This window comes from Lonchura striata, chromosome 1, assembly GCF_050655825.1.
Source record: "Lonchura striata isolate lonStrDom1 chromosome 1, ASM5065582v1, whole genome shotgun sequence".
Classification (NCBI taxonomy): domain Eukaryota; kingdom Metazoa; phylum Chordata; class Aves; order Passeriformes; family Estrildidae; genus Lonchura; species Lonchura striata.
In genome coordinates, this window is record NC_140703.1 from 111,039,869 (window position 1) to 111,062,961 (window position 23,093).

A 23,093-nucleotide genomic window follows, 5' to 3' on the forward strand; every position below is an offset into this window, starting at 1 on the left:
CCAAGGAGGGAGACCCCGTGAGCCTGGGGGAACATTCAAACAACCCACAAAAGCCCTGCATTATGAAGACACAGGAGCAGGAGAGCATGGTAAGAACAACCACATGCTGCGTGTATTAGCCACGCTGATTGCTGATAAGGCTTTTACACGAGGACTTAAAACTGAAGAGACACTGCTACAGAAGGCATCTAAATAAAACCCTCCCTTTTAGCGTCTGCACATGACTAACTTGGAGAAAGGGGTTAAAAATAGTAAGTGGGTTGGCGAGCTCCCCACCCCTTGATTTGATTAAGCGAGGAGCCCTGGTGGCTTCTGCATTGGAGCTGCTGTGCTGCTGCTGCTGCTGCTGCTGCTGCTGCTGCTGCAAGTGCTTTCAGTAATTCAATGATGCCTGCTCACTCCAGGGAAAGAAATCATTAGCGGGCTCACTGGAGAAGTATTAGCAGTCCAAGAGGATCGGCGCCGTGTGCAGCCAGGGAGGCAGGTGAAAGGTAACCACGTTTTCACGTCCAGTGGCAGAGAGGGAAAGAAAGGCTTTTCCTCCCCTCTACCTTGCCTAATGCCACCTCCGCTCGCATTAAATTCTAGTTTGCTGCATGAGCGAAGTGTCAGGACAAGCTGCATTTTATTAACAGGATTATCGCGGCGCATGATTTATTCCAGTGCAAGATTTTAATTGCTCTTCGGAGGTTGAGTCGTTTCTTTTGACTGAGCTTCAGCCTGCATCCTGCTGCTAAATGCTGGGTTAATAAGTAGGGGGAGCCTTTAATGCACAGGATATCCCTCAGCTCTTCCTCTCTCACAAAAATAGAAGCCTTTAAGCAGGAGGCATGATACTCCTTTTACACACACACAAGCCAGTAACGGGCGATTGACCACTGGGAGTTTAATGCCTAACGTCTCCCAAAGCATCCATGCTTCCCCAGCAAACTCATTTCCTTTGTCAGGCTACAAAATATGCAAATGATCACTTTGGCATTTAATAGGGAAGAAGCCCAGATTGGGCCTTTAACACAATACTTCACACACGTTCAGAGAGGTTTAAGAACTGAAACGGCAGGAAAGCCTTGTTCCCCAACACTTTTTTCTCCCCTCAGAGAGGCCTTTTGTGCAAAACTCCACGTCTGGAACAAATGTATATTAATGAAACGGCGCGTTGACCCTCCTTTCTCCACAACGGTTAGCTTTTCCTAATGAAGTCCGCACAAATCGCCGCGAGGAAACAAAAATCCACGGAGGTTAGTTACCGCGCTATCATTCAAAAGGAGTTATTTCACTGGAAAGACGTTTTCTGGACAGATTTACTGGTTTCCAGATGCGCCGCTCGTAATGTTTTCAATAGAGGCAGCAGCAGCATGGAGAGAGTGATTTAGGATTCCACGTAAGGTTAGTAGCCACCCCGTGCACTGCCTCATCTCCAAGGGACAGACACCGGCTCAGGGAAGGGCCTCCACGGCACTCTGCGCCCCGCTTCCCTCCGAGGGGCTGCCTGCCTTCCTCGGTGGAAATGCATCATTAAGATAAGGCGAGGTGCCTGAACTAGAGCCCATCAATCCCCTGACACGTGCAGATAGCGAAACGCTGAAGTTGCATGGGGGGAGTGAGAGCGTCCCCAGCCAAAAGAGGGGAATCTGGAGGCCCCATGTCCCACCACCACCACCACCCGAGCAAGGGCAAAACCCGCCCGGTGGCAGGGACCTGGTGGGATTGTCCCAGGGCCACCGGGCAGGTCAGAGCCCGCGTCCTCGACGGCTGCCAGCCCCTTCCCCAAAGCCACCCCCTCTCGCTGTGTGCCCCGGGTGCGCGCGTGTGTGCAGTTATAATCATCGCCGCCCTGATGAACTTCTTGTGAACTGTTTAAAAGTGGAGGTCTGCTGAACGAGCAGCGGCGCCACTGCCAGCCATAATTTCATTGCAACAAGCAGCAGACTTTTAACTCTTCGCACACCCTGTCCCTTCCCCTCCTCTCCCTCCCCACAAGCAGCTGCCTCTGGGGGATACCGGCTCACAGAGGCTCGGCCAAACACGCCGGCAGCGCCACAAGCGCTCTGCGCTGCGGGGACGGGGGGGACAGTGGAGGGGCGTGGGGGGCACCGCACCTATTTATACACCCAGCTTCCGCGGGGGTGGGCGCAGCCGGTCCCGTTATGCAACCCCGACGGCGGGCTGAGCGCCCCAGCGCACGGAGGAAACCGAGGACACGTCTCTGTCTCCCTTCCCTCCTCCTGTCACCCACCGGGCCACCGCCAGCGCGCCCCAGGGCGCCGCGCCCCCCCGGCCGCCCCCGCTGCGCTGCGCGGCGGGGCGCGGAGCGGGGCTCGGCAGCCGGAGCGCGCACGGCATTTCCTCCGGGAGGTGTCTGGCCGATAAAGCCATTTGCGGCTAAATATAGACGGTGATGCACGGAGGAGGGAGGGAGGGAGGGAGGGAGGAAGAGAGGGAGGGAGGCGCGGGGTGGGGGGGGTGGAAGAGAGTGAGACGCGCAACGCACACGCGGTTCGGCAGCGATGCCGCCGTGTGAAACCAGTTGTGAAAAGCGCCTGCAAGCACTAACCTGCCTCCCGGCGTGCCGAGCCGAGCCGTGCCGTGCCGTGCCGAGCCGCGCCGGGAACACCCACCCACCTCCCGCGCCCCGCCGGCCCCGCGCCGCAGAGGCAGGCACAGGCACACACCGCACTGCTCGGGCAGCTGATTAAAAAGGGAAACGTTTGGGTCTCCCTCGCAACGTCAACAGACTTTTGGCAGCCATTGACGCCAGCAGCAGCAAAGTTTTGTTAACACGCTGCTGGCGTGGAAACGAGAAAAACCCGATGCCCGCGGGGAGGGGGAGAAGGAGGAAGAGGAAGACTCCACTTCTCCGTGCCTCCGGGGGAAAGAGGCGGTGGCAGCGCCACCCGGGACAGGGCAGCCCGCTCTTCCCCCTCCCTCTCCACCCCCATGACCCCGGGGTGCCTGCCGGCGACTCGGCGAGGTGAAAGTCTCAGCGAGGGGCGTGGAGGGCCGGAGGGGGTCGGGAGGGGCACCTGGAGGAAGCCCGGCGGGGCCGGCGGCTGCAGCGAGCCAGGAAGCGGGTCGGGAGGAGAATTGCAGCGGCGCACGAGTTCCCTTTTGGCGCCTTTACTCTTTTCCACCTCCGAGCTCCGCCTGGCAGCCTGCCAGTTTCCACTGCACAAGCCACGGAGCCGGCAGCGGCAGCGCAGCGGCAGCCGGCGGGGAGGGCTGCGCGGGGTTTAAAAAAAAAAACCTCTGCGAGAGCCCATGGCACCGACGGAGCGCCGGGAGCTTCGGCAAACAACCCAGCCTTTCGGATATTAAAAGCAATGCAATAAATTACCGGCCTCTGATCCCTCCCCCACATCACCCCCCAGCCCCCCCCTTCCCCCCGGCTCTGTTGCTGCCCGGTTCCAGGCCACTGGCAGGATCATTTCTAAATTTGTGAAAATCCCTGAGAAAGAAGTGAAAAGCAATCGGGGACTCGTAGCGATCTACTTCGATTAGCCCTCAGCCCCGTTCATCTGGAGCTTGATTTAAAGGGCAGCGGTCGCACGGTATTTATAAGCTTAAATACGGGCTGATGCTTATGAATGTGTTTAGGTACCTCGTTTATCTTGTACCTCCGACTTACATATTTACGACTTATAGGAACAACGACCTGTGCCACGGCTAGAAAGGAGACTTCAGAGACACCGTATTGCTGCACCGTTTACAATGCGCCGTATAAAGCTCTGGCAGCAGTCAGCGATCTAATATTAGACAAGTGTTAAAAGAATAGGCTTGGCTGTGCTTTTTTTATATATATGTATAAAAAAATAAAATATACTGTGGGGGTTTTTTATGCAATCTCCACACGACATCACCACTAGTGACACGTTTTGTAAACCAGAGGAGGAAGCTGCAGACTAAGTAGCCGCCGCACGGATCCGCGGATTAGAGAAGAAGTTTGACCTTTACCCGGGACGTGTGGCATTTCATTTAACCATAAAGCTAAGCACAATGCGCCAGCGAGATCGCTAAACCGATTTAAAATACATATAGAGTCATGCACGACACTAGTGCATCTCGGTTTAGGCAGCATGCAGGCAGCACGAGGGGGTCGGCGACTATTTTAAGGCTCTTGCCGCAGCCACCCCCCCATCGTTCCCGTGTCCCCCGTGTTCCCCCTCCCGCGGCTCCCACACCGTCACGTGTCGAGCGGCGACCGGGACTTTCTGCCGCGTAAACGCGGCGCGGCGGAGCCGACCGGGGCCACCCGGGGCTGCCGAGCCAAGACAACGGAGCGGGGCATCCTCCCCGCCCCGCGCACTGCCGCCCGCCGCGCTGCGCCCCACGGAGACACCCCCAGGGCGGCGGGGCTCCACCGGGGGCGGCCCCCCGGCACAGGCGGCCCCGCGCCGCCGGTCACGCCTCGGACCCTGCACAGACGGGCGCTGCGCCGGAGCGGCAGCGGCGCGTTCCCCTTTCCCATATGCTGCGAGAATCATTGCATCGCTCTCAGCTGCCGGCGGCAGCCAAAAGGGGGGAGGAAAAAAAGTTTTCAATTAATGATAAGCCTAGGATCTGGGGAAGGGGGCGGGGGTGGAGGCCAATGAGGGAAAGTTAAAATGGCTGGCGATCCTTCAAATAACCCTGGCTGCCTTTTCCTGGAGCCCACACGGCACTGCCTGTCGCGGAGCCCCGGGGGAAGACCCAGGCACAAGATCCTCGAGGCCAAAGCTGCCTCGGGCGGCCAAGGCTGCCTTCGCACACAGCGAAGCCCGTACCTGAAGGTTACGGAACATTGGTATGGCGGGGGCACTCACGCCGTCCCCCCACTCCCCCCGGTTAAACCACATCATGGGGGTGCGATAGAAAGGCTGCAAAGGCTCTCTCACACACACACACACACACACAGAGGGGAGACGTGAAGCGGCTGGTACCCAACTTTGAGGCATCGCTGCACGAAGGATTTCCCAGAGATTCGCGGGAAACACCGAGCCCATTCGCCGCGCTGGCAGCCCCGCACCGCCGCTCCGGCGCCCGCCCCCGGGGTCCCCCGTCCCTCCCCCGGCGCGGGCGATGCCTCTGTCCCCGGGCAGGACGTGCGCTCCGGGGTGGCCGGGGGATTCCTGCCGCCGCTCCGGCCGTGCCGGGAAACAAGGCTACTAGAGGAGGCGGTGGCGGAGGAGGGAGCCACAGACCGGCTCAGCCGCAGGAACCCCCGGGCCCCCGCACAGACGGGGGCCTACGGAGAGAGCCCGGGCTCCCTTCTGAAGCCCACCCGCCGCGGCATCTCCCTACCCAGGCCGGCCGCGCCATTTTAGACACACACATACACACATACAGACATACATACACACACACACAGGCATACAGACACACACACATACAGACACAGAGACACACACAGATATACACACATACACACACGTACAGACACACAGATACACACACACATACAGACACACAGACACACATACAGACACACAGACACACACACAGAGAAGCGCGCGCACGGGAGCGAGGTTTCCGCTGCCGCTGCCAGAGACAACAGGCAGCAGCCGAGCCCGGGCTGCGCAGGCGGAGCAGCGGCAGCAGTGGGAGAGAGGGACACACACACACACACACGCAAGCACACACACCCACGCACCGCGGGCCAGGCAGAAATGTGCATTTCAGGTAATTTAAGGCCGCGTTCCCGGCGCAGGAAAGGAAAAGCGCAGGCCTGCGCCCCACCAGCCCATTAACCCGCCGCGCACTCGGCATCCCGGGAACCCTTCATTGTTGCCTTTATTCCGTATGGCTTTTGCTTTCCAGGAGGGGGAAAGAAGGGGGAAAAAAAAAAGGGGGGGGGAAGGAAGGGGGGAGGAAGAAAAATACCACCGAGACAGCCCCTTCCCCCCGCTCGTCCCCCATTGTTCGTCCGCGGGAAGCTGGGAGAGCGCAGCGCCACGGGCTCGCTATTAGCCGGGCTCGGCGAGCACTCCCCTGCCCCCAGGAGCTCGGGAAACTTAGGAGGCAGGGTGGGGGGGAAGCCCCCCCAGACTGAATACAAAAGTCCCAGCGCTCCTGCGAGAGTTGGCGAAGGCCTGCGCTCACTTCCGCAACGTTATCCTTGCAGAAATACCGGAGCACGGCCCCCGTTTCCTTCCCCCAGCCCCCGCCGCACCCCCGGGGGGTGGAGTGATTAATGGGCCGCACGCCCTTGGTTTCCCTCCGGCCACTCCGGCACACCGCTCCCCGGCGCGGAGCCGCCGCGGCACGCAGGGCGGGGGCGGCCCCCGCACGCATCCGTCGGGGACGTTGGGAGATATTGATCACGGACGACTTCATTTTGCATAACTGCGGCTGACAGGGCCTGTGGTTCCCTCATTTACGGAGCAACAGCTTCGCGGGGCTGATGGATGGGGAGCGGCTCCCTCCGCTCCCCCAGCCCCCCACTCGGTTCCCCAGCGCCAGCCCCGCAGCCCCGCCGGGGGAGGCTCCGCTCCTCACGCAGCAAATGGCCGCGCACAACAGGCAAATATTAAACTTAGGTGCCTCCGTCTCTCGTTTTACCTAGCGTGGCCAGCATGGAAGCCTCTCGCTTCCCGCAGGGCTTTGTCTGCACAGCCACGCCAGGGCCGGGGCACGGGGACTTTCGGCGACTGCATGCAAGGAAAAAGTGCTCGGGAAGTCGTGGGGGGGGTCCCCTTTTTTTTTTTTTTTTTAATTCCCTCCTCCTCCTCCCAACAACAAGCAGATAAACAGCCTGGCTTCTGCTGAACAATGCATAAAAATTAGCCTCGCCCCAAAGTTTATGTCGGGTTTATGGCGCTAACGTTTCTCCTTAATGGCAAACGCTTTCCCGAGCACTTCTGGAAAGCGCTGGCGAGCCCTCAGCTACGAAAGCTGCATTACGAGCACCTCGACTAAACGTCTCCGCAACGCGTCCCGACATCACATCCACCACCTTCTCCACACCTTTAGAGGAAACCTTTAGCCAGTCCAGGGTGGGCTCAGCCAGTGCCAAACACCGCCCCACTCAGCGTGCGGAAGACAGCGGGGGCAAAAAAGGGAAAGCAAACCACGTGAAAAAATACAAAAAATACAAAGGGAAAAAAAAAAAAAAAAAGGAGAAAAAGGAAATAAAAAGGATATAAAGTTGCCGGCAGCAGCGGTGCCCCGGCGTAGAGGCAGGGTGGAGGCCGCCTGGCCCTGCCTGCCCATCCCGGCGCTCCGCACCGAAACAAAGCAGCGAATCAAGTGCGATGCAGATGGGCGGCTATGAATTTTTTGCTGCTGCTTAGAGCTTTAATTACTCGTTCTTGATCCGTGGGACTACGACACGACACCGCCAAGGTTAAAATGCCCTGAACAGCTCTGAGCAGATGTGAACGAGTTGGCAGACGCGCAAATGAGGTCTGCCTCTAAGCATGATAACAAGTGACTAATACATTGCATATCGCTGAAAGAAAATTATTTTTCTCTAATTTGCATTAGCTTCTTTTTTTTTTTTTAACGCCACCGACATTCCCTCCTCAGAGGCAGCAGCATAATCCTTAAAATATTGCTCCGTGACTTTAAAAGATTTGGAAGGAGGCAGCAATTGCCAGTGTTTTGGCTATGCAAGTGTTTTGGCTATGCAGGCTTGTTTATCTTTCCGCCTTTGCTCCAAGGCGAAACTAGTTTCGCAAGCAGTATTCTTGCAGAAAAATGGCACATGTCATATAAAACACCAGTTTATAGGAATTGATGCTAAAATTGTTGAATGACTACTGGTGTACTTTTGCCACTAATAGCACAGTGTAATCCATAAAGGACCAAGGGGACAGTCAAGGCCAAAAGAGAAAAAAAAACATAATAGATTGACTGGAGAGAAATAGATAAAGACAACCCATCGACCAAAACGACTAAAAGGGGGGTGAGGGAGGAAATACGCATCTCCCCTTCTTACCTGCTTTCCACCCCAGAGACGCCTCGTCAAAAAAACAATAGTACGTGGAGGTCACTTACTATATAAAACACAGCGGTTCTCGTAGGTAGTGAAATTATGTCAGGTACAAATATAGGCTGGAACCCAGTTCTCCAAGTTTCCTCGACTTTCCAGAGGCTCTTCTGAAAGGGCCAGGAGATCACTCTGGGTACCGGAGCAAACTTCAAGAACACACAGCATTTTATATCCTACACTCAGAAGACAAACCGAGGCCCTTAGATGCCGAGGCTTTGAGCAGAAAATAGCCACTCGGGACATTTATGCACGAGGAGCTTTTCACTGAAGACCTACTCCAGGGATCCCTGCACATCCAGGTTATCAAGGGTCGTACGCTGCCATCTCAAGCGGCAACTTCTTTGCCAACACGTGTTTGTGAGGGAAGCGTGCTGCCACAGCCACAGCACGGCTCCGTGCCGTGCCGTGCCGTGCCGTGCCGTGCCGGCCGAGGCTCGCAGCCGGGCTGCCGGGACACCGCGTCCGCCGCTCCCGCAAAGTCACCGGGGCCGGCGCGAACCTGCCGCCAGGAGGGATTTCCCAGCGCCGGGCACGGAGCCGGCCGCTCCTCCAGCTGCCTCCCTGCGCTTGTAAATCAAGCGGAGGCGGAAAGAGGGGCCGGGGGGAGGGGGCGGAACGCTTCTCCCCGGCCAGCGGCGTTTGCTTAAGCGTCGCGGCGGGCGGCAGGGGAGCGCGGCTGGGCGCCCCGCCGCCGCCGCCCGGGATGCCGCCGGGCCCCGGGGAGCCCCGCCGGGCCCCGGGGAGCCCCGCCGGGCCCCGCAGCGCCGGGCGGTGCCTCCGGGAGCGGCGGGGCGGCCCCGGGGCCGCTCCGGCCGCAGCGAGAGCTTTTGTGTGCGAGTGCCAGCGAGGCGCGGGCTTTTCGCGCTCCAACAGCTGTCACATTATTTGCACTGGCTGTAAACAGCCTTCGCCTTCCCCCCCACCCCAACCAAACCCCCGCCCCCCCTTGCCACAGAGTTAAATCCAGACTAACAATCCCCAGTTAGAGATCAAACCAACAACAGCAGCATTGTGTCTGCCTTCATTGCTTTACCATCAACTACTGCAGCTGGTTTACTCGAAACAAGGAACACCCTTCTACCCACCTCCCCCGCCCCGGGGCCAGAAACGTGCTCGTTCCCGGAGGCTGGCCGGGCGGAGCCGCGGTGCTCGGGGGGTTCTGCGGGCCGGGCCGGAGCTGCGGGGCGCTGCTCCGCCAACCCGATGCCGGTGGGTGCCAAGCGCCTCGGGGCTCTCCCCCGCAGCACGGAGGGGTTTCCAGTCAGCACTCCCGCCCGACGGAACGCCTGCACAATCACAGGTTGAGCTCCGCTCTCGGTCTGGCTTTTGGGAAAGGCGAGGGGGAACCCCGCTGCAGCGGGGAAAGCCGCGCCTGCAGCTGCGCAGCGCCCCGCGGCACACGGCGAGCTCGCCCCCGCGGCGCGGCGCGCTCCGAGCAGCCCTTCCCCGGGAAAGCCGGGCTTCCCCGAGCCCTGCCCGGCCGCCTCGCACCGGGCCGCCTCCGACCTGCCGTCACAGCCAACCTCCCGCCGAGGGGCCCCTCCGCCACCCCGGCCCGGGGCGGTGACCCCGCAACCCGCGGCGGCCCCGGCCCCTCCGCTCAGCCGGGCGGCACAGACACGCTTCCACCACCTTCTGCTTTCCACCGTAAGGAGGAAAAACAAAAAAATCACCATGAAACAAAAATGCCGATAACCTAAAGCACGACTCCAGCTTCGTTCATGATACAACCGGCCTGGAAGCAAAGAAGCGCGCTGGATGTTCTCAGAGGGCCTTTTGCTGGGCACAGCTGGAATTTGAGTGTAAATACTCATAGCTCCTTCCCTGCCCTTACTTATTTTTACAACAGCAGCAAAGTTGGAGGAGACATGGAATTTACTTTACAGAAGCGTGGGGAAAATAAATCTGTTTGAGGAAACCTTTCCTTGCCATTCTGAGTCCTGGCATTAACCAAACTGCGCAACTCTTAAGGGAAAACTGAGACACGGCAACTTTCTCTGAAATTTGCGTCCCACACAAACTCTTTACGAGGCCACAGGAGCTGAAGTAACACTTTCTATGTACCTATATGCAGCTTGGGAGACGGCACCAGTAAGGAAAAATAGCTGACTTTATTGGAAGCATGTCTCCGTCTTGGCCTAACTCCTGCCAAAGGGCAGTAGTACCCCGGCAGGTATGATGCTTCACACTAATGTGGTAAGTCTCCAATCGACTTCCAAATCAGATTCACCACCCAAAGACACCACTACATATTCACAGGTCAGTATCATCGACTATTCATTGCCTATACGTAGCTAGAAATCTGCTGGCCTGGTAAAAACCACTGCTAACAGAACAATGTCAGCAAAGGCTGCAACACAGTCTTGTGAGAGACAGGCGATTCGTGCCTACTGAGGCTCTTTCAGCACAAAGGCTTTTAGAGGAAGAAGAGAGAGAAGGGGGGAAAAAAAGGAGGGAGGGCTCTCGTGTTTCAGGGCTGCTGTCCCCTGGGAACCAAGAACCAAGTGTAGCTTCAATCAAATGCTGACTTCTCCTCTGGGAGCTCAGTAGGAAACCTGATCTCACTAGCTCATGCCTGCCTCCATGCATATAGGCTGGGTTTTCTTTCATACCAGCAATTTGTATAAAGAGGGGAGCCAATATAGTTTATTGCAAACGAGATCCCGCAGTAATGGATCTAGAGAGATACTTCTGTAGCTAAAATAAGACAACCTTCAGCCACCTGCTCAGGGCAGGCCGCGCCACAGCCGCCTCCAGCTCCGCACACACGGCTCTGCTGTGGGCACCCCTGGCACTGCAGGGCACAGCCTCCCACGCATCTCCTCGAGCCCTGCATCCTCCCAGCTGGCAGCAGCCGCCCTGGGTTGGGGTTTTGTGCAATGCCAGGTTACACTTCCATTAAAACGTTTACCCTGGGAGATCACTTCCTGCTTGCAAAAGTACTGTTCCAGCTTCCCCTGCTGCTCCTAACTTTAGCGAAGAGCTATTTCTCTCCTCGCCCAGCAAAGCCTCCACGAAGCATCCACCCGTGCCCACTGGTCCTGGGCTGCCCTGGCACGGCAAAGCACGGCACAGCACAGGAGGTCTGCAGGGGAAGGCAGGCCAGTCCTCAGAGCTCCGCATAACTTCACACCGGGCTGCTTAATTCTGCACGGGGCTTTGCTAATCCACTTTGTGCTTGACTACTGAAACAGGAGGAAAGGAAAACACTGCACGGGGGAGCACGACCAGGCCAGAGCAAGGTGAGCCTGGGGGACTGCAGCCTGTGGGAAGGGCTCTCCTCAACACCCAGCTCAGCCTCCTACTGCTGTGGGCAAGTCGGAGAAGCTTAAAGCACAACCCAGCACACCAGGGCGTGGGAGCAAAGGGGATTGCCCGAGGATCAGAGATCCTTGTAGGATCTCTCCATAGCCAGGAGCTTTCACATGGAGAAAGTTTGGCTCAGGCGGGGAATTTACACTTAGAAAGAGGAGCTCAGCCCATCCCTTCTTGTGCCATTAACAAGTTCTCTGTGAATTTCAAGGAGAGCTGAGAATACGCCCCTCCAGCTTTGATTTCACTTCTCTATCCCTACCTGTCACCATACCCAAATGGCGTACTCAAACCATGACTAAACCAGCCCCACAAAGCTCTCTCAGCCCTCCAGGAGACTCCCAGATGCAACACCACCCCACCCCAGGGGAACACAGAGGAAACACAGCGGTGGGTGAAGGACAGGCAGCCCCAACAGCACCTGTTCACACAGGGACAAGGACACCCACCAGGCTGCCCCAAGCACGGAGTTTGCTCTCTGTGCAACTACAGGTGTACTTCTCTCTGCTATCAGCTGTGCCAAGTGCCAGCTACTCCAATACTCCTGTGAATGTGGAATTCTCACTTTTATAACTGAGAATACAGGCCCGAATGTTTTATAATATGCAAAAACTGAAAGGCATACAAGGCCCCCAGTTGAGGTACTCGGGGTAAGACCAAGATCTACTCCAGCTGAAAATGAAAAGCAAACCATGCTCTGAGAAAGAATTAGCTGGCACACTGCAACCCACCGTGGGCTGTCTAGAGGTGCACAGGGAAGGAGCCCACCACAGCACCAAGCCGCTGCAGCTCCTGGCTGTGGGAGATTCCTCCAAGGGCAGCAGGAGCTGCGGAAAGGAGAGCAGCAAGGCTGGGAGCGCTCTCGGCCCTCCTGGCCCAGGAGCAGGCAGAGGAAGCACAATGACAGGTTCTCCTGATGCAGGCTCGGCCACGGAGCACAGCGCCGAGCCTCCCCTTTCCCCTGTGCTCTACTGAACACACTTAGCTCTTTATACGAGCTGTTCCCAGTGTGGCTGGTGGATTCTGTGCTTTCCACTTTAATTGTCTTATCCAAATAAAGCTTTGTTTTCCTTAGCACGACAATCCCAACATTCAGACCGAGATTTTCATTGGACAGAGGAGATATTTTATTCTCTGATTGTTTAGGGAGTCAGGGCTTACACGGAACAGCCCCAGCTTCTGTGCCTCCACTCACAATGGGCGCTTTGCAGCCCCTTGTCCCATCATGTAGACTCATTTTAGAGTTATCAGGATGAGAATCATGCTTCTCTCAATTTCATAGCTTTCCAAGTCTACCCTAGACTTTAACAAGTCTTTTAGTTTGCACCTAGACAATAAATTTAGTTTAATTTAGCTTCCGGTCTTTAATTTTAGCAGGTCTTCTTTTTGCATGCAAATCAATATGGCAATTACCATCTAAAAGCTCACCCAGCCCTAGGTCAATGTAAATTGATCATTGTCCGCCTTCTACAAAATAACACCGGGAGTCTGTGGTGCATAATGAGATTATACTGGAAACTGTCTTTCAGATCACAAATTATATTTCATGCTGTCAGGATCTTCTCCAAGTGGACTTCCTTGCATGTCTAATCACATGGCACTGAATCTATCAGCTCATGAGGTAGTTTTGGGGTGCAAAGGAAGAGTCCCAAATGATTCAGACAACAGTTCTGGAAAACAGGCAGGCAGGTACAGAGGGATGCTCTCACTCGCTAACTTTTCCAGCAGTGGAAGAGAGGAGAGGAAAAAAAATCTCTCCTCGGCCAAGAACTGCTGTCCAACAAACAAGGAAAAATGAATTCCCTTCTGGAAAGCAGCAGAACGTTCCTAAAGCCACATTTGCAAGAAGTTCTTGGCCTCCTCCTTTCCATCCCCACCTCATCTGCTCGGCCATTCAAAGGAGCGCTGGCATCCTGCTCCGGAGAAACCCGAGGAACGAGGCACTCTCCTGGCAGAGACCTCCCTGCCCGCCGCAGCCCAGGGACCTGAGCGGGTCAGGGCGGAGGGAAAGGTCGCTCCGGAGCAGCGAGTGCTGTAAGCCGGTTCCCTGAAAGGCCAGAGGATTAACGGGATCTGCTCACAGCCAGGGGAACTCCCCCTGCCTGCAGCCCGGGCCTCCGCGTTCCCTCCGGCACGCACACGCGATGCAGCCAGGAGCGCTGCTCGGCGCATCGAAAGGGGCGAGCCCGGCTCTCCCTGCCACTACTCACTTACTGCAAGACCAAGAAAGAGGGGCGCAGGCCCGCTCTGCCCATCAATTATTCCTAAAGCAACACCAGCATAAGGAGGAAGTATTAAACTTGGCTTCATGCTGCTTTAAGTCCACACTAAAATGTGATGTATTGCAGAGTTCGGGGGAAAGACAGCGCATGGCACATCACCTGTGCAACCCAACTGTGCTGCAAGGTCCCAGCAAGAGCACAGACCTCTGTCAAGACATGCAGAAATCGGAGATCACTTGTCCTCCACACTAAGCACCGATTTACTCCAAGCCATATTTAGTCTGAGGGCAATGTGGCTGCTTAGCTACGACCTGAACTGCAGCAGGCCTTTTGCCTGTCTTTGCAGGGGCCACTCATCGGTCAAAGTTGAGAGACCTTGTAAACGACAGCCACACATTGCCAAAACTACTTCGGTACGTGCAGCACCCATTATTTTGGGCCATGGTGACCTGGGTCCATTTTCTCCACAAACGGAGACATGAAAACATGTCAACAACTTTGTGCACTCTCGCAGCTGCACAGATCCAGAAAGTTTGCTTGCACGGACTGTATAGGCACCCCTGCAGCTCAGTCACAGTTAGGGGACCTTGGCTTCCTCATCAGTCTTCAAAAAAGTGTATTATCATGGGGTGAAGGAAGAGAAGGGAAGAGGGATGACAGTTTTGAACTGCCTGAGAAGCTGCAGCTCTTGGTGCATTCTGGTAAAGGCAAATACAGTGTGTGACACGGAGCCTGGATTGTCCACCAGCAAAGGAATAAAGCCAAGGCACCAGTATTGTTTCAAGACCCAGTCCATATTTGGGCATTCAGCTCACACATCCCAAGTATTGCTTTAAATATTAGAGACATTCGCCAATGTGGTTCATAATGCGCTCAAATGGGAGAAGTAATTTCTGTTCGCTCTCAGATTACTGGCTTGGTCTTGGGGGTGGGGGCTTTTTTGTGGGGGGGGAAGAGAGGGAAACCCTGCTGAGTCTGTTTGCACTGGTCTCTATTAGATATGCAACAAATCTGCTATTTCCGGCGCTGCTTCTATCTAATTAGAGATGTATTTAGATGTGACGTGTAAATAAGCGCTGAGCTGCCTGCTGCCCTGGATGCGTGGACTGCTCGGGAGCATTTCCAATAAGGCTGTAGCGCCCGGAACCAGGGCTCAGACAAAGAGGGATGGGAATGGTCTGCGCTGCAGGCGAATCCAACAAAACCAGCTTTTATCTATGGCTCTAAAGCCTTAACTGCTTTTAATCTGTACCGCCCAGGCTTGCACGCCAGGATCGCATCTCATCCACCGAGGACGTCTCAAGCACAAAAGGAAGCACACACGCACGGAGGAGCTGCAAACAACCCCGACCCCCCCGAGCTGCAACACAGACCCCGCTCTCCACCTGCCCTTGCGTTCCACGAGGTGTGTTTGCTCCCGTGGGCTCCCACACACCCCGAGGCTGGTACGCCCGGCTCCTGCCTGCACAGAGACGAGCCGAGGGCTGCCCCACGCTGTGAGCACAGATGTGGCCCCGTGGGGCGAAGGGCGCCCAGCTGCTGGGGGAGAAGTTGAGGGAACCTGAAGGCGGCCACGGAAACTGCTCCCCCCGCGGGGCCGGGAACCTCCATCTCGGGATTTCCTCCTCGGGAAGAGGAGGGGCACGGCAGGGCCGCGAGGGGCGGAGAGCCCCGGGACGCCCCCGAGCCCGAGGGGCTGCGGCGCTGCCCGGGCCCTGTGGCTGCCTGGCTCCAAGCGCTCCTCGGAGTTTCCCGAGAGGAAACTCCTGGGAACGAAATCATCTGGCACTCGCCTCGTGAACTCTTTTCCTGTTGTGGGAAACATCTCGTATAAAGCCATCAGATGGACGGGGCAGCGCCGGAGGCGCGCTACCCTGTCCCCCCGCCCCGGCTCCGACATCATCGCTGCGATCGCTGCTGTGCTGCCGCATCCTTCCAGGCCGGGATAGCCAGCCCCGATCCCCTCTGCCGTGAAGGGTTAACAACCATCACCACCACCAAAAAAAAAAAAAAAAAAAAAGACTAAAAAAAAGGAAGGAAGAAAAGACGGAGAAAAAAAAAAAAAAAAAAAAAAGGAAAAAAATATCGCGGTGACCTTTTCCGTCTCCCCCACTCTCCCTTTCAGGCTCCGGTTCCTGAGCTCGCAGGGAGCCTGAGCGGCTGTCTAGACCGATCTATCACAGACGGACAAACAATACCAGGAGAAGCCCCTGCCCGGTCCCTCAGCCTCCGCCACTCACCTTAGAAATGGCGAAGAACAGAAAAGTGACCGCGATACAATCCTCCCCGGTATATTTATAGCCTTCCACACAGCCCACCTTCATGCCTGACAAATGAGATTTTGTCTGCTCTCTTAACGTACGCTCCAATAAACACACACACTTTTTTTTTTTTTTTTCTTTTTTTCTGTGTGTGTGTGTTTGTTTTTGGTAACATTCCGGACTCGTCCCTCCGATCTCGGGGCGGGCCAGAGCCCACCACGCCCGTGCGTGACGGCAGATTTGACAGCGGAGGCAGGAGGGACTGGGGGGAGCAGAAGGGGTCTCGGTCACTGGTCCGTAAGCAACCTCCCGTCCTGGAAGCTTCAATATCCGTATTCATCACGCCCCTTCGCACCCGGCCCCCCTCACCCGAAGTACTCCCTGGGCCCTGCCAGCCCTCCAGGTTGCGTATTAAAGAGGTATACGGGGCGAGGAGCCGGAGGTCCAACGCTGCAAAAGGCTGGGGAATAACTAATGAGCTGTGCAGCCCATTGATCCGGTGCATACTTCCTAATTAACTCTGAGTCACCTATTTGTGACAGCAATTCAAAGAACTGCACCAGGGATAAACTGCAACCCCGGCGTGCGAAGGCAACCCGGCTGGGGGGGGCGGGGAGGGAAGAGGCGGGGGGGGCGCTGGGGGAGGAGGAATTTGCTCCTAATCCTCCTAAAAGCAATTAGGGTGAGCGCTGCGCTGGCTACCTCTCGGGAAGGAGAAAAAAAAAAAAAAAAAAAAAAAGGAAAAGAAAAGAAAAAAAAACCCACCCAGCGGCTCCAACAGCAGAACCGAAAGGAAATGAATCGGTGTGTCGCAAGGGCGACAGCACCGGGCTCCAGACAGACAGGCAAGGCTCAGCACCTCGGGGACGAAAGTCGGCGAGAGCGGCGGGCGGAGGAAGCGGAACGCCGGTCTCGGCGGGCAGCGGCGCGCACCGAGCTGCGGGAGGAGCGCGGGCGGCGGCGACCCGCGAGCGGCGGAGGCACCGGCGGGGCTGCGGGCGCTGCCCGGGGCACCCAGACCCCGCACCGCCCGCCCGCTCTCGCCCCCAGCTTTGTTCCCAAGTGGCTCTGGCGGGGCATTGCTCTTCCCGGCCGCCCCCCGCGGCAGAGCCACGGGGAGGGGGCGGGGAAAAAAAAAAGTTAATAGAAACCTTTGGAAAATCCGGGCTTGGCTACGTGGTGCGGGTTGGGCTCCCCCCGCCCCCCCCCCTTTTTTAATGCAAACACGAATACAAAAGCTGCGAGCTCTAAAGAGCAGATGAAAGCAATGAACGGAGTTTCTGGAAAAGATTCATTAGTGGGAATTAATGCTGCGAGGAGCTCCGAGCGATACCATTAAAGTCAGTCCCCATACTTTGTCAGTTTTATACCGCTCGCTATGGTCAGGGCATTTTATTTTTTTTTTCTTGTCGGGGTAAATGGGGGAGGTGCTCTTCGCCTCCCCCTCGCCCCCTCTGCGATCACCATACCCGGGATCCGACAGACATCGCGGAAATGAGAGGGAGGGAGGGAGGAAGAAGGAAGGGGAAAGAAGAAAAAAAAAAAAAAAAACCCAACAAACAAACCACCCAACATACACACATCGAGAAAGAAAGAGGAACGTGAACGCTCCGCAGCCCTCGCCCCCGGACTCGCTCCGCGAACATCAAATGCATGCCTCATATGCTGCGCAGAGCCGCCCCACTTGGCCCTGCCTTCACAAAGCAGCCTCCGCTGCCTCCCCGCCTGGCCGTCCCCCTCCGGCCGCCCCATTGATGGCAAGCCCCGAGCCTCCCTCTGGCTCGCTCTCCCAACTCCAAACTACATTTTCGGGCTGACTAAACTTCCGTGTCACGCCGGACCTCACGCCAGCACAGCTCCGCGCACGGGAAAGCCCCGGGCCGCCCTGTCCCACGTGCGCCGCGGCGCCCGCCCCGCCGGGGCGGAGGGACAGGGGGGAGCGGCGCCTCGGGCTCTCCCGGCGGGGAGAAGGCGGCCGGCAGCGGGCTCTCCCGGAGGGTAGAGGGCAGCCGGCAGCCGGCTCTCCCCGCCGCTCACCTGCCCGCCGCCGCCGGGGAGGTGAGCTCTGGGCGGGGAGCGCGGAGCCCGGCCCGCCCGGCGCGGGAGCTTTCCCCGCTCCCCGAGCCGGCAGCGCCGCTCCTTGCTTGCCCCGTCCCACGGGAGCCCCCGTAACGCCGCTGCTCCGGCGCCTTCCCAGTCACAAAGTGCGAGACGACGGGAACACCGCCACCACTCCCCACACGGGCGCACCGGAGCCGACAACGCGATCGGGTGCTTCCCCCCGCCTCCGCTGCCCCGAACAGGCATCTTCACAAGCAACTGCCTCCAAACTTCCCCTCCGACACCGCAGCCCCGGAGGCGCTCCGCTAGACCCTCCTGCCCCCGCCGCCGCCTGCCCGCCACTCCCGCCCGAGCCCCGCTGGCCCGCGCCGTAACTTTCTGCCACGCCGCCGCTCTGCCTTCCCCGCGGCCGGCCGAGAGCAGCCCCGCAACCGCCCCGTCACCGCGGGACTCGGCGGCGGCGCTTCCGCACGGGAGCTGTTCGCGGAGCGGAACACTGACCTTCCTGCCGCGCCGCGGGGCTCTGGCGTGCGCGGTCCGAGACGCGGGTCCCCACACCGTCGCCTGGCCCTGCTGCTCTCCCTGAAGGGCAGCCCCGTCGGGGGTGGGAGGAAGAGGCGAGAAAAGTTTCACGATCCGAGTCCCCCTCTCCGTGGGTGCGTGTGTCGCGGCTTGCCCCAGCGCGGGCGGGTCGGGGAAAGGGCGCGGAAAGACCAGGGAGCTGCGGGGAGCAGGAGCGTGGCCGCCCTCTGCGCCGACGGGGCAGGTGCCCGCGGGAAGGGCTTTGCTCCTCGGCTCGACTGGGCTCAACAGCGGGAGTGGGAGCGGCAGCCCGCGATGCTCATTCCGGCTGCCGGCTCTGGTTTGGCAGCGCCATGTTGCTGGCTTGCTCCGGGCGAAGTTCCTGCGCTGGCGAGCGCGGCGCTCCCCACATCTCGCCCGCGCCGCCGTCTCCCGTGCCCTGGCCGCCGCGGCTTTGTGTGTGTGTGGCTGGGGATTTAATTCTCCTCCTCCTCCTCTTCTCCTCCTCTCTCTCTCTCTTTTTCTTCCTCTCCCCCCCTCCCCTCTTTAGTCCGCCGGGAAAGCCGCTCTTCCTCACCTTGCCGCTGGGAGACCGGGCTCCGTCTGCTGCACGCTGCGCTCCCCTCGCATCCCCCCTCCCTCTCTCCCTCCTCCTCCTCCTCCTCCTCCTCCAGCCGTCGCCTCCCCTCCCTTCCCCTCCCCCCGGGCAGGCGCTGCACCGAGGGAGCCGCCGCCAGCAGCAGCAGCGGCAGCAGCGCCGCCACCGCTTTTTCCCTCAGCAAGTTTCCCCCTCCCCTGGCTGCGTTTCCCTGCTCAGGCAGGGCTCGCCCGGCCGCTCGCCCGCTCCCCGCCTTGCCCTGACTAATTGATTTGCCCCCCCTCGCCGCTCCGCCAGCCCCTCGCCTCCCTCGCTCCCCCCGGCTGGCACAGGTCGCTGCCAAGCTGCGGCGCCCCGGGGGGAGACTCCGCGCTCCCGCGCTCCCCGGCAGGCAGGAGGGGAAAGCCGCCCCCCCCGCCCCGCCGATACTCCCCTCTCTCGCTACCCAGAAGGCCAGTGGAGAACCGCAATTACCATAAAGCTCCGTTCACTCCGCTCCGCCAAGCTGTCAAAACCCCGGCGGCGGCGGCGCTGCCAGACATCGCTGCGAGCCTCCGCGGCGGGTCGCGCCGCGCTGCCACCCCCCGCCACCCCGCTCGCCCCCGGCCCCTCCGCTGGGCGCCCCCGGCCCCCCCGGCCCGCTTCCCCCGTGATCCCAGCGGCGCCTGGAATAACCCCCGGCGATGCAACCCGCGCCCACAGTCACACCCGCCGGCTCCGGGTTTCCCCCGTCGCGCAAAGGCATCCCCGCTCCCCCAGGACCTGCCGAGGGCTCGCAGCCGTCGCAACCCCCCGCAGGGGTCACACGGCGAGCGGGCCTTTCGGCCGCAGCCTCCCGCACTCGCGGAGGGGGCTGTGTCGCCCCCCGACGCCGGGGCCCCGCTCTGGTCCCACCCGCCAGCCCCAACTTCGCGTGGTCCGCGGCTCGGCCGCGCTGATTTCCGCGCTTCCCCCCCGGTGCGCTTCTCTGAGCTCTGAATCGGGATGGGAAAAAAAGCCACTCGTTTGTCAACGTCTGCATTGCGGGGGGCGGGGGGGCCGAGGGGGACCTTATTAAAGCGCGTTTTCGCCTGATCCGGCTTTGGCAGCCCTTAACGCGCTTTTTACCCGGTGCGAGCAGTGTGGCAACCCGGGGTGGGGTCACGACTGAAGCGCCGTCTCCCTCGCTGGCATTTCTAGGGCTGCTTTAAGATTTCTGCCCGGATCGTGGAGCCCTTTAATCTCCGGGTTGGTAGTTATCGGCTGCATCTATTTACTTTGGCAAAGCAAGTTTTGGCTCGGCGAGCTCGACTCGTAAATTTCACGTTCATAACGCCCATCCCCGCTGATACTCCCAGGTTTGGTCCCGGAGAGCCCGCGGCGTGGAAGCTCCCGGGGCGGCCCCGGCCTCAGGGCCAGGCGGGCTCTCGGCCCCACTGCTCCCCCGCACCTCCCGGGGAATCGGGAGTTCTGCCACCTCAGCGCCGCCGGCGCCGCATCGAGCCCTTCTCGCCGCCGCTCCGTGTGGGAGCGACTGCCAGCCAAACGCCAGGCGATTAACGCGGACAGTTTGCCCCAGGAGGGATTTTTAATCGCCTCGTTCAGGACCCTGCGCGAAAAGGCTTGAAGAGACGCTATGAGCTGCAAAAGCTTCCCTCTCCGAGGGCGCCCGAGCAGCAAGAAGGGCGATGGGAATTCAACGCCAGAGCAGGACGGCCGGGGCTGCCTGCATGCTCTGCACCGCTGCTTATCTCTGAAGGTAGAAAAATTAGAGTTCTCCTTAGTTGTCCCTACTAAAGCTCTCCCTGCTCCCAAATCCAGAAGCGGTTAATACAGAAAATACACTAAGTCTGGGAAAAAAAGAAGTGCGGGTCGCCCAATGCACGGAAAAAGGACACAGAGTTCAGAGAAAAGCACACACACACTCCACACATACACACACGCAGCCGGGTCATGGCCAGAGGGTTGGCATTTCATGAAACTGCCATCACGGGCTTTGGAGTGTCACTGTGTCTCTTAAAAAACTCGCCCGTCTCAAAGCAGAAGTGAAATATCCACCATGTGAAACCCGAAACGGCAGCCGCACCACTCAGCTTCCTCGCAGGGGAGCCCTGGAAGACGCCGAGTATGGGGAACAGGCAGCGGTCCCACCGTGCTGGCCGACGGGGAGCACTGCCCCGAGCAGCAGCCGAGTTTGATCCTGGTGCAGTGGGCCACGCATCTGAAAAGGCTCCCACACGTTTTTTTAATCTCCAGTAACAAGCAGAAGGACACCTGGCCTATTACGCTGTAAAGCTATTTTTTATAAAGATGTTTTAGGGCTAGACATTAAAAGTTATTAGATTGAACACACGTGAGTTACAGGCACACAGCTGGAGGGGAGGCCTCTGTTGATTTTTTTTTTTTCCCCCTTTCCTAGGAAAACCTCATTAAAATTGCTTCTTTCTATATGAAAGCAGAACTAGCGCGTTTCCTGGCGAGGTGGCCGCAGCTTCCCGGCTTCATTGATCTGGGCTTTGTCTCTCCCCACAGGTCTGGATCTGCGCTGCCAGCGGCCCGCACTTGCATCACAAAAGTCGCCCGCTTCCCTTCCCCCTGGCTGCGAAGTCCGGATCACAACTGTGTGCCTACAGCGTGGGGCTGGATGCTGGGGCAGGGGTGGTTGCTTTTCTTGTTTTTCACTAATGACTTAAAAGTTATCTCGGGGTAAACTTGCTCCGCTTTTATTTTTAACCGTAAACTTTCTTTGTGAACGCAGCTTCCTTCATGGCGGGGAGGAACAGACCCGCGCTTGTTCGCCTCTGTGCCTTTTTTGTTCCCCGGGTCCCCGAGCTTTGCAGCGGGAGGCTGGCGGCTCCCGGCGAAGACATTGGGGCTTCAGTTCGCTCCTCCCGCGGCCTGCCCCGGCCGGCTGCGCGCCCCGCCGCCTTCCCCAGCGCGGGTCCGGCGGGCACCGCCGAGCTAACCCCGGAAAATTCAAAGCATGCTCTTGCCTTGCGGATTACCGGGCGGCCTCCCCCCCTCCCACACGCCCCGGAGGGAGCTGACCCCCGGGTCAGGCCGCTGCACACTGCTCTCTCCCCGGGAGGGGAGGGGGGCTCCGCTCTGTCGCTGCTGCTGCGGCCGCCGAGAAGCCGGGCGAGGATGCGCTCGCAAAAACGGCTGCTCCGATAATGCTAAGTACTTAACCTCCTCGTAAAGACAAATCCATTGTTAATGGCAGAATAGGCTTCTCGCAGGAGGCTTCCAAGTGGGATGGCTTTATGCCGGCTCTCATTTACCTCCAGCGCCGCCTCTAATTGGAAGCTTCCCCGCGCCCCCGGCCCGCGCACCTCAGAAAGTTGAGGGTTAAACCGCAGGAGTGGCGAGGCCGGGCCCTGGCCCTTCCACGGCCCGCTCCCCTGCTCACCAAAAGACAACCGGAGCACGCGAGTCCTTCGGGCACGGGAAATGAGACAGAGGGGAGATGCGTGCTGCGAAGGTAATATGAATTAATGCGAGCGAGGTGCTCAGACAGCCTGGTGATGAGTGCTAGGAAAAGCCTATAAATAACCGATCACCGTCCTAAGCTCTGAATTGCCCCGCTTGAGTGTGTCTTAAATCAGACCTTTATCATTGGTTATTGTAAGGCTCTGTTTAATGGAAGTGTAGAAATCTAAATAACAAAACAAGACAAGCCTCAATTGGCGTTATACAGGGTCTGCAGCGCTTTCAGACCTGACACGGCGTCAGCATATTGTAACACCGCCATGCAAACTCCTCGTGCAATCAAAAGGGTTTTGCATAGCAGAAGTACTATAATTTTACTTCGTAGTTCAGGGTTACTCCGTTGACAGGAGATCCATAATTTTCTTTCCATCTCCCCAGAAGAGCCCGAAATGCGCTCGGTTCACGGACTAAGCGCCGCTATCTTTCTTACAAAGGCGAATGATAAATCGCTCCGGTTGCGTTTGCTTCGCTCCGCACCCCTTCCCCGCTCCGCGAAACGGCGGAGATGCCCGCGATCCTCCGCTCCCCGCTTGTCCCCCGGAGGGGACAGCCCGGCAGGGCAGGCAGACAAACACTCGCACTCTCGGCCTGCCCCCAGCCGGGGAGCTCGGCCTGCCGCGCCGCGGCCGGGGAAAGCTCCGGGCCCGGGCAGAGCTCAGAGCTCGCAGCGCTGAGCCCACCGG

General features: G+C 58.5%; 1 protein-coding gene and 1 long non-coding RNA gene across 17 annotated transcripts in view; one reads left to right on the forward strand and one right to left on the reverse strand.

Annotated features, from left to right (window-relative positions):
* The window catches only part of BCOR (BCL6 corepressor), an 83,518-nt gene that overhangs the window by 41,172 nt on the left and 19,253 nt on the right, over positions 1 to 23,093 (reverse strand). For 6 of the 16 annotated variants that reach the window (XM_085586031.1, XM_085586009.1, XM_077781667.2 and 3 more), the window contains exon 1: positions 18,324 to 18,974. The exons of 7 other annotated variants lie outside the window; for them this stretch is intronic. The gene's annotated coding sequence lies outside the window, so the exon portion shown is untranslated. Of the gene's footprint in view, positions 1 to 2,554; positions 2,710 to 7,971; positions 8,428 to 18,323; positions 19,057 to 23,093 lie in introns of those variants that run through there. 3 more of the 16 variants (XM_077781666.2, XM_085585979.1, XM_077781665.2) reach the window with 3 other exon arrangements.
* Positions 8,717 to 15,494, forward strand: LOC146768824 (uncharacterized). Its single transcript, XR_014956957.1, has 2 exons — positions 8,717 to 10,225; positions 14,760 to 15,494. It is a non-coding gene; the product is annotated as an uncharacterized LOC146768824 (long non-coding RNA).